This window comes from Coturnix japonica, chromosome 6 (assembly GCF_054131305.1).
Source record: "Coturnix japonica strain WE chromosome 6, WE-NBRP24, whole genome shotgun sequence".
Taxonomy (NCBI): domain Eukaryota; kingdom Metazoa; phylum Chordata; class Aves; order Galliformes; family Phasianidae; genus Coturnix; species Coturnix japonica.
The window spans coordinates 7,855,526-7,868,288 of record NC_140668.1 but is presented as its reverse complement, the minus strand read 5'-3'; positions in this window follow the sequence as shown (position 1 = coordinate 7,868,288).

The following is a 12,763-nucleotide window of genomic DNA, read 5'->3' as shown; positions in this document are numbered from 1 at the left end:
CTACTGCGCCTACATCATAACTCGGAATCTAACTCGGAATCTACTGCGCCTACATCATAACTCGGAATCTAACTCGGAATCTACTGCGCCTACATCATAACTCGGAATCTTACTCGGAATCTACTGCGCCTCCATCATAACACGAAATCTACTGCGACTACATCATAACTCGGAATCTACTGCGCCTACATCATAATTCGGAATCTACTGCGCCTACATCATAACTCGGAATCTAACTCGGAATCTACTGCGCCTCCATCATAACACGAAATCTAGTGCGACTACATCATAACTCGGAATCTAACTCGGAATCTACTGCGCCTACATCATAACTCGGAATCTGCTGCGTCTACGTCATAACTCGGAATCTAACTCGGAATCTACTGCGCCTACATCATAACTCGGAATCTACTGCGCCTACATCATAACTCGGAATCTAACTCGGAATCTACTGCGCCTACATCATAACTCGGAATCTATTGCGCCTACATCATAACTCGGAATCTAACTCGGAATCTACTGCGCCTACATCATAACTCGGAATCTATTGCGCCTACATCATATCTCGGAATCTACTGCGCCTACATCATAACTCGGAATCTAACTCGGAATCTACTGCGCCTACATCATAACTCGGAATCTAACTCGGAATCTACTGCGCCTACATCATAAATCAGAACCTATCTCGGAATCTACTGCGCCTACATCATAACTTGGAATCTACTGCGCCTACATCATAACTCGGAATCTAACTCGGAATCTACTGCGCCTACATCATAACTCGGAATCTACTGCGCCTACATCATAACTCGGAATCTAGTGCGCCTACATCATAACTCGGAATCTACTGCGCCTACATCATAACTCGGAATCTAACTCGGAATCTACTGTGCCTACATCATAACTCGGAATCTACTGCGCCTAAATCATAACTCGGAATCTAACTCGGAATCTACTGCGCCTACATCATAACTCGGAATCTACTGCTCCTACATCATAACTCGGAATCTAACTCGGAATCTACTGCGCCTACATCATAACTCGGAATCTACTGCGCCTACATCATAACTCAGAATCTAACTCGAAATCTACTGCGCCTACATCATAACTCGGAATCTACTGCGCCTACATCATAACTCGGAATCTAACTCGGAATCTACTGCGCCTACATCATAACTCGGAATCTACTGCGCCTACATCATAACTCAGAATCTAACTCGGAATCTACTGCGCCTACATCATAACTCGGAATCTACTGCGCCTACATCATAACTCGGAATCTAACTCGGAATCTACTGCGCCTACATCATAACTCGGAATCTACTGCGCCTACATCATAACTCGGAATCTACTGCGCCTACATCATAACTCGGAATCTACTGCGCCTACATCATAACTCGGAATCTAACTCGGAATCTACTGCGCCTACATCATAACTCGGAATCTACTGCGCCTACATCATAACTCGGAATCTACTGCGCCTACATCATAACTCGGAATCTACTGCGCTTACATCATAACTCGGAATCTACTGCGCCTACATCATAACTCGGAATCTAACTCGGAATCTACTGCGCCTACATCATAACTCGGAATCTAATTCGGAATCTACTGCGCCTACATCATAACTCGGAATCTAACTCGGAATCTACTGCGACTACATCATAACTCGGAATCTAACTCGGAATCTACTGCGCCTACATCATAACTCGGAATCTACTGCGCCTACATCATAACTCAAAATCTAACTCGGAATCTACTGCGCCTACATCATAACTCGGAATCTACTGCGCCTACATCATAACTCGGAATCTAAGTCGGAATCTACTGCGCCTACATCATAACTCGGAATCTAACTCGGAATCTACTGCGCCTACATCATAACTCGGAATCTACTGCGCCTACATCATAACTCGGAATCTAACTCGGAATCTACTGCGCCTACATCATAACTCGGAATCTACTGCGCCTACATCATAACTCGGAATCTACTGCGCCTACATCATAATTCGGAATCTACTGCTCCTACATCATAACTCGGAATCTAACTCGGAATCTACTGCACCTACATCATAACTCGGAATCTACTGCGCCTACATCATAACTCGGAATCTACTGCGCCTACATCATAACTCGGAATCTAACTCGGAATCTACTGCGCCTACATCATAACTCGGAATCTACTGCGCCTACATCATAACTCGGAATCTAACTCGGAATCTACTGCGCCTACATCATAACTTGGAATCTAACTCGGAATCTACTGCGCCTACAAAACAACTCGGAATCTACTGCGCCTACATCATAACTCGGAATCTACTGCGCCTACATCATAACTCGGAATCTAACTCGGAATCTACTGTGCCTACATCATAACTCGGAATCTACTGCGCCTACATCATAACTCGGAATCTAACTCGGAATCTACTGCGCCTACATCATAACTCGGAATCTACTGCGCCTACATCATAACTCGGAATCTACTGCGCCTACATCATAACTCGGAATCTAACTCGGAATCTACTGCGCCTACATCATAACTCGGAATCTACTGCGCATACATCATAACTCGGAATCTAACACGGAATCTACTGCGCCTACATCATAACTCGGAATCTACTGCGCCTACATCATAACTCGGAATCTACTGCGCCTACATCATAACTCGGAATCTAACTCGGAATCTACTGCGCCTACATCATAACTCGGAATCTACTGCGCCTACATCATAACTCAGAATCTAACTCGGAATCTACTGCGCCTACATCATAACTCGGAATCTAACTCGGAATCTACTGCGCCTACATCATAACTCGGAATCTATTGCGCCTACATCATAACTCGGAATCTAACTCGGAATCTACTGCGCCTACATCATAACTCGGAATCTACTGCGCCTACATCATAACTCGGAATCTAACTCGGAATCTACTGCGCCTACATCATAACTCGGAATCTGCTGCGCCTACATCATAACTCAGAATCTAACACGAAATCTACTGCGCCTACATCATAACTCGGAATCTACTGCGCCTACATCATAACTCGGAATCTAACTCGGAATCTACTGCGCCTACATCATAACTCGGAATCTACTGCGCCTACATCATAACTCAGAATATAACTCGGAATCTACTGCGCCTACATCATAACTCAGAATCTACTGCGCCTACATCATAACTCGGAATCTAACTCGGAATCTACTGTGCCTACATCATAACTCGGAATCTACTGCGCCTACATCATAACTCGGAATCTACTGCGCCTACATCATAACGCGGAATCTACTGCGCCTACATCATAACTCGGAATCTACTGCGCCTACATCATAACTCGGAATCTAACTCGGAATCTACTGCGCCTACATCATAACTCGGAATCTACTGCGCATACATCATAACTCGGAATCTACTGCGCCTACATCATAACTCGGAATCTACTGCGCTTACATCATAACTCGGAATCTACTGCGCCTACATCATAACTCGGAATCTAACTCGGAATCTACTGCGCCTACATCATAACTCGGAATCTAATTCGGAATCTACTGCGCCTACATCATAACTCGGAATCTAACTCGGAATCTACTGCGCCTACATCATAACTCGGAATCTAACTCGGAATCTACTGCGCCTACATCATAACTCGGAATCTACTGCGCCTACATCATAACTCGGAATCTAACTCGGAATCTACTGCGCCTACATCATAACTCGGAATCTACTGCGCCTACATCATAACTCGGAATCTAACTCGGAATCTACTGCGCCTACATCATAACTCGGAATCTACTGCGCCTACATCATAACTCGGAATCTACTGCGCCTACATCATAATTCGGAATCTACTGCTCCTACATCATAACTCGGAATCTAACTCGGAATCTACTGCACCTACATCATAACTCGGAATCTACTGCGCCTACATCATAACTCGGAATCTACTGCGCCTACATCATAACTCGGAATCTAACTCGGAATCTACTGCGCCTACATCATAACTCGGAATCTACTGCGCCTACATCATAACTCGGAATCTACTGCGCCTACATCATAACTCGGAATCTACTGCGCCTACATCATAACTCGGAATCTACTGCGCCTACATCATAACTCGGAATCTAACTCGGAATCTACTGCGCCTACATCATAACTCGGAATCTACTGCGCCTACATCATAACTCGGAATCTAACTTGGAATCTACTGTGCCTACATCATAACTCGGAATCTACTGCGCCTACATCATAACTCGGAATCTAACTCGGAATCTACTGCGCCTACATCATAACTCGGAATCTACTGCGCCTACATCATAACTCGGAATCTACTGCGCCTACATCATAACTCGGAATCTAACTCGGAATCTACTGCGCCTACATCATAACTCGGAATCTACTGCGCATACATCATAACTCGGAATCTAACACGGAATCTACTGCGTCTACATCATAACTCGGAATCTACTGCGCCTACATCATAACTCGGAATCTACTGCGCCTACATCATGACTCGGAATCTAACTCGGAATCTACTGCGCCTACATCATAACTCGGAATCTTACTCGGAATCTATTGCGCCTACATCATAACTCGGAATCTAACTCGGAATCTACTGCGCCTACATCATAACTCGGAATCTACTGCGCCTACATCATAACTCGGAATCTACTGCGCCTACATCATAACTCAGAATCTAACTCGTAATCTACTGCGCCTACATCATAACTCGGAATCTACTGCGCCTACATCATAACTCGGAATCTAACTCGGAATCTACTGCGCCTACATCATAACTCGGAATCTACTGCGCCTACATCATAACTCGGAATCTAACTCGGAATCTACTGCGCCTACATCATAACTCGGAATCTACTGCGCCTACATCATAATTCGGAATCTACTGCTCCTACATCATAACTCGGAATCTAACTCGGAATCTACTGCACCTACATCATAACTCGGAATCTACTGCGCCTACATCATAACTCGGAATCTACTGCGCCTACATCATAACTCGGAATCTAACTCGGAATCTACTGCGCCTACATCATAACTCGGAATCTACTGCGCCTACATCATAACTCGGAATCTACTGCGCCTACATCATAACTCGGAATCTACTGCGCCTACATCATAACTCGGAATCTAACTCGGAATCTACTGCGCCTACATCATAACTCGGAATCTACTGCGCCTACATCATAACTCGGAATCTAACTTGGAATCTACTGTGCCTACATCATAACTCGGAATCTACTGCGCCTACATCATAACTCGGAATCTAACTCGGAATCTACTGCGCCTACATCATAACTCGGAATCTACTGCGCCTACATCATAACTCGGAATCTACTGCGCCTACATCATAACTCGGAATCTAACTCGGAATCTACTGCGCCTACATCATAACTCGGAATCTACTGCGCATACATCATAACTCGGAATCTAACACGGAATCTACTGCGTCTACATCATAACTCGGAATCTACTGCGCCTACATCATAACTCGGAATCTACTGCGCCTACATCATAACTCGGAATCTAACTCGGAATCTACTGCGCCTACATCATAACTCGGAATCTTACTCGGAATCTATTGCGCCTACATCATAACTCGGAATCTAACTCGGAATCTACTGCGCCTACATCATAACTCGGAATCTACTGCGCCTACATCATAACTCGGAATCTACTGCGCCTACATCATAACTCAGAATCTAACTCGGAATCTACTGCGCCTACATCATAACTCGGAATCTAACTCGGAATCTACTGCGCCTACATCATAACTCGGAATCTGCTGCGTCTACATCATAACTCGGAATCTAACTCGGAATCTACTGCGCCTACATCATAACTCGGAATCTACTGCGCCTACATCATAACTCGGAATCTACTGCGCCTACATCATAACTCGGAATCTAACTCGGAATCTACTGTGCCTACATCATAACTCGGAATCTAACTCGGAATCTATTGCGCCTACATCATAACTCGGAATCTAACTCGGAATCTACTGCGCCTACATCATAACTCGGAATCTACTGCGCATACATCATAACTCGGAATCTAACTCGGAATCTACTGCGCCTACATCATAACTCGGAATCTACTGCGCCTACATCATAACTCGGAATCTAACTCGGAATCTACTGCGCCTACATCATAACTCGGAATCTACTGCGCCTACATCATAACTCGGAATCTAACTCGGAATCTACTGCGCCTACATCATAACTCGGAATCTAACTCGGAATCTACTGCGCCTACATCATAACTCGGAATCTAACTCGGAATCTACTGCGCCTCCATCATAACACGAAATCTACTGCGACTACATCATAACTCGGAATCTACTGCGCCTACATCATAATTCGGAATCTACTGCGCCTACATCATAACTCGGAATCTACTGCGCCTACATCATAACTCGGAATCTGCTGCGTCTACATCATAACTCGGAATCTAACTCGGAATCTACTGCGCCTACATCATAACTCGGAATCTACTGCGCCTACATCATATCTCGGAATCTAACTCGGAATCTACTGCGCCTACATCATAACTCGGAATCTACTGCGCCTACATCATAACTCGGAATCTAACTCGGAATCTACTGCGCCTACATCATAACTCGGAATCTAACTCGGAATCTACTGCGCCTACATCATAACTCGGAATCTATTGCGCCTACATCATAACTCGGAATCTAACTCGGAATCTACTGCGCCTACATCATAACTCGGAATCTACTGCGCCGACATCATAACTCGGAATCTAACTCGGAATCTACTGTGCCTACATCATAACTCGGAATCTAACTCGGAATCTATTGCGCCTACATCATAACTCGGAATCTAACTCGGAATCTACTGCGCCTACATCATAACTCGGAATCTACTGCGCCTACATCATAACTCGGAATCTAACTCGGAATCTACTGCGCCTACATCATAACTCGGAATCTACTGCGCCTACATCATAACTCGGAATCTAACTCGGAATCTACTGCGCCTACATCATAACTCGGAATCTACTGCGCCTACATCATAACTCGGAATCTAACTCGGAATCTACTGCGCCTACATCATAACTCGGAATCTAACTCGGAATCTACTGCGCCTACATCATAACTCGGAATCTAACTCGGAATCTACTGCGCCTCCATCATAACACGAAATCTACTGCGACTACATCATAACTCGGAATCTAACTCGGAATCTACTGCGCCTACATCATAACTCGGAATCTACTGCGCCTACATCATAACTCGGAATCTAACTCGGAATCTACTGCGCCTACATCATAACTCGGAATCTACTGCGCCTACATCATAACTCGGAATCTAACTCGGAATCTACTGCGCCTACATCATAACTCGGAATCTATTGCGCCTACATCATAACTCGGAATCTAACTCGGAATCTACTGCGCCTACATCATAACTCGGAATCTATTGCGCCTACATCATATCTCGGAATCTACTGCGCCTACATCATAACTCGGAATCTAACTCGGAATCTACTGCGCCTACATCATAACTCGGAATCTAACTCGGAATCTACTGCGCCTACATCATAAATCAGAACCTATCTCGGAATCTACTGCGCCTACATCATAACTTGGAATCTACTGCGCCTACATCATAACTCGGAATCTAACTCGGAATCTACTGCGCCTACATCATAACTCGGAATCTACTGCGCCTACATCATAACTCGGAATCTAACTCGGAATCTAGTGCGCCTACATCATAACTCGGAATCTACTGCGCCTACATCATAACTCGGAATCTAACTCGGAATCTACTGTGCCTACATCATAACTCGGAATCTACTGCGCCTACATCATAACTCGGAATCTAACTCGGAATCTACTGCGCCTACATCATAACTCGGAATCTACTGCTCCTACATCATAACTCGGAATCTAACTCGGAATCTACTGCGCCTACATCATAACTCGGAATCTACTGCGCCTACATCATAACTCAGAATCTAACTCGAAATCTACTGCGCCTACATCATAACTCGGAATCTACTGCGCCTACATCATAACTCGGAATCTAACTCGGAATCTACTGCGCCTACATCATAACTCGGAATCTACTGCGCCTACATCATAAATCAGAATCTAACTCGGAATCTACTGCGCCTACATCATAACTCGGAATCTACTGCGCCTACATCATAACTCGGAATCTACTGCGCCTACATCATAACTCGGAATCTAACTCGGAATCTACTGCGCCTACATCATAACTCGGAATCTACTGCGCCTACATCATAACTCGGAATCTACTGCGCCTACATCATAACTCGGAATCTAACTCGGAATCTACTGCGCCTACATCATAACTCGGAATCTACTGCGCCTACATCATAACTCGGAATCTACTGCGCTTACATCATAACTCGGAATCTACTGCGCCTACATCATAACTCGGAATCTAACTCGGAATCTACTGCGCCTACATCATAACTCGGAATCTAATTCGGAATCTACTGCGCCTACATCATAACTCGGAATCTAACTCGGAATCTACTGCGACTACATCATAACTCGGAATCTAACTCGGAATCTACTGCGCCTACATCATAACTCGGAATCTACTGCGCCTACATCATAACTCAAAATCTAACTCGGAATCTACTGCGCCTACATCATAACTCGGAATCTACTGCGCCTACATCATAACTCGGAATCTAAGTCGGAATCTACTGCGCCTACATCATAACTCGGAATCTACTGCGCCTACATCATAACTCGGAATCTAACTCGGAATCTACTGCGCCTACATCATAACTCGGAATCTACTGCGCCTACATCATAACTCGGAATCTAACTCGGAATCTACTGCGCCTACATCATAACTCGGAATCTACTGCGCCTACATCATAACTCGGAATCTACTGCGCCTACATCATAATTCGGAATCTACTGCTCCTACATCATAACTCGGAATCTAACTCGGAATCTACTGCACCTACATCATAACTCGGAATCTACTGCGCCTACATCATAACTCGGAATCTACTGCGCCTACATCATAACTCGGAATCTAACTCGGAATCTACTGCGCCTACATCATAACTCGGAATCTACTGCGCCTACATCATAACTCGGAATCTACTGCGCCTACATCATAACTCGGAATCTAACTCGGAATCTACTGCGCCTACATCATAACTCGGAATCTAACTCGGAATCTACTGCGCCTACATCATAACTCGGAATCTAACTCGGAATCTACTGCGCCTACAAAATAACTCGGAATCTACTGCGCCTACATCATAACTCGGAATCTACTGCGCTTACATCATAACTCGGAATCTACTGCGCCTACATCATAACTCGGAATCTAACTCGGAATCTACTGCGCCTACATCATAACTCGGAATCTAATTCGGAATCTACTGCGCCTACATCATAACTCGGAATCTAACTCGGAATCTACTGCGACTACATCATAACTCGGAATCTAACTCGGAATCTACTGCGCCTACATCATAACTCGGAATCTACTGCGCCTACATCATAACTCAAAATCTAACTCGGAATCTACTGCGCCTACATCATAACTCGGAATCTACTGCGCCTACATCATAACTCGGAATCTAAGTCGGAATCTACTGCGCCTACATCATAACTCGGAATCTACTGCGCCTACATCATAACTCGGAATCTAACTCGGAATCTACTGCGCCTACATCATAACTCGGAATCTACTGCGCCTACATCATAACTCGGAATCTAACTCGGAATCTACTGCGCCTACATCATAACTCGGAATCTAACTCGGAATCTACTGCGCCTACAAAATAACTCGGAATCTACTGCGCCTACATCATAACTCGGAATCTACTGCGCCTACATCATAACTCGGAATCTAACTCGGAATCTACTGTGCCTACATCATAACTCGGAATCTACTGCGCCTACATCATAACTCGGAATCTAACTCGGAATCTACTGCGCCTACATCATAACTCGGAATCTACTGCGCCTACTTCATAACTCGGAATCTACTGCGCCTACATCATAGCTCGGAATCTTACTCGGAATCTACTGCGCCTACATCATAACTCGGAATCTACTGCGCATACATCATAACTCGGAATCTAACACGGAATCTACTGCGCCTACATCATAACTCGGAATCTACTGCGCATACATCATAACTCGGAATCTAACACGGAATCTACTGCGCCTACATCATAACCCGGAATCTAACTCGGAATCTACTGCGCCTACATCATAACTCGGAATCTACTGCGCCTACATCATAACTCGGAATCTAACTCGGAATCTACTGCGCCTACATCATAACTCGGAATCTACTGCGCCTACATCATAACTCGGAATCTACTGCGCCTACATCATAATTCGGAATCTACTGCTCCTACATCATAACTCGGAATCTAACTCGGAATCTACTGCACCTACATCATAACTCGGAATCTACTGCGCCTACATCATAACTCGGAATCTACTGCGCCTACATCATAACTCGGAATCTAACTCGGAATCTACTGCGCCTACATCATAACTCGGAATCTACTGCGCCTACATCATAACTCGGAATCTACTGCGCCTACATCATAACTCGGAATCTACTGCGCCTACATCATAACTCGGAATCTAACTCGGAATCTACTGCGCCTACATCATAACTCGGAATCTAACTCGGAATCTACTGCGCCTACATCATAACTCGGAATCTAACTCGGAATCTACTGCGCCTACAAAATAACTCGGAATCTACTGCGCCTACATCATAACTCGGAATCTACTGCGCCTACATCATAACTCGGAATCTAACTCGGAATCTACTGTGCCTACATCATAACTCGGAATCTACTGCGCCTACATCATAACTCGGAATCTAACTCGGAATCTACTGCGCCTACATCATAACTCGGAATCTACTGCGCCTACATCATAACTCGGAATCTACTGCGCCTACATCATAACTCGGAATCTAACTCGGAATCTACTGCGCCTACATCATAACTCGGAATCTACTGCGCATACATCATAACTCGGAATCTAACACGGAATCTACTTCGCCTACATCATAACTCGGAATCTACTGCGCCTACATCATAACTCGGAATCTACTGCGCCTACATCATAACTCGGAATCTAACTCGGAATCTACTGCGCCTACATCATAACTCGGAATCTTACTCGGAATCTATTGCGCCTACATCATAACTCGGAATCTAACTCGGAATCTACTGCGCCTACATCATAACTCGGAATCTACTGCGCCTACATCATAACTCGGAATCTACTGCGCCTACATCATAACTCAGAATCTAACTCGGAATCTACTGCGCCTACATCATAACTCGGAATCTAACTCGGAATCTACTGCGCCTACATCATAACTCGGAATCTATTGCGCCTACATCATAACTCGGAATCTAACTCGGAATCTACTGCGCCTACATCATAACTCGGAATCTACTGCGCCTACATCATAACTCGGAATCTAACTCGGAATCTACTGTGCCTACATCATAACTCGGAATCTAACTCGGAATCTATTGCGCCTACATCATAACTCGGAACCTAACTCGGAATCTACTGCGCCTACATCATAACTCGGAATCTACTGCGCCTACATCATAACTCGGAATCTAACTCGGAATCTACTGCGCCTACATCATAACTCGGAATCTACTGCGCCTACATCATAACTCGGAATCTAACTCGGAATCTACTGCGCCTACATCATAACTCGGAATCTACTGCGCCTACATCATAACTCGGAATCTAACTCGGAATCTACTGCGCCTACATCATAACTCGGAATCTACTGCGCCTACATCATAACTCGGAATCTAACTCGGAATCTACTGCGCCTACATCATAACTCGGAATCTACTGCGCCTACTTCATAACTCGGAATCTACTGCGCCTACATCATAGCTCGGAATCTAACTCGGAATCTACTGCGCCTACATCATAACTCGGAATCTACTGCGCATACATCATAACTCGGAATCTAACACGGAATCTACTGCGCCTACATCATAACTCGGAATCTACTGCGCATACATCATAACTCGGAATCTAACACGGAATCTACTGCGCCTACATCATAACCCGGAATCTAACTCGGAATCTACTGCGCCTACATCATAACTCGGAATCTACTGCGCCTACATCATAACTCGGAATCTAACTCGGAATCTACTGCGCCTACATCATAACTCGGAATCTACTGCGCCTACATCATAACTCGGAATCTACTGCGCCTACATCATAATTCGGAATCTACTGCTCCTACATCATAACTCGGAATCTAACTCGGAATCTACTGCACCTACATCATAACTCGGAATCTACTGCGCCTACATCATAACTCGGAATCTACTGCGCCTACATCATAACTCGGAATCTAACTCGGAATCTACTGCGCCTACATCATAACTCGGAATCTACTGCGCCTACATCATAACTCGGAATCTACTGCGCCTACATCATAACTCGGAATCTAACTCGGAATCTACTGCGCCTACATCATAACTCGGAATCTAACTCGGAATCTACTGCGCCTACATCATAACTCGGAATCTAACTCGGAATCTACTGCGCCTACATCATAACTCGGAATCTAACTCGGAATCTACTGCGCCTACAAAATAACTCGGAATCTACTGCGCCTACATCATAACTCGGAATCTACTGCGCCTACATCATAACTCGGAATCTAACTCGGAATCTACTGTGCCTACATCATAACTCGGAATCTA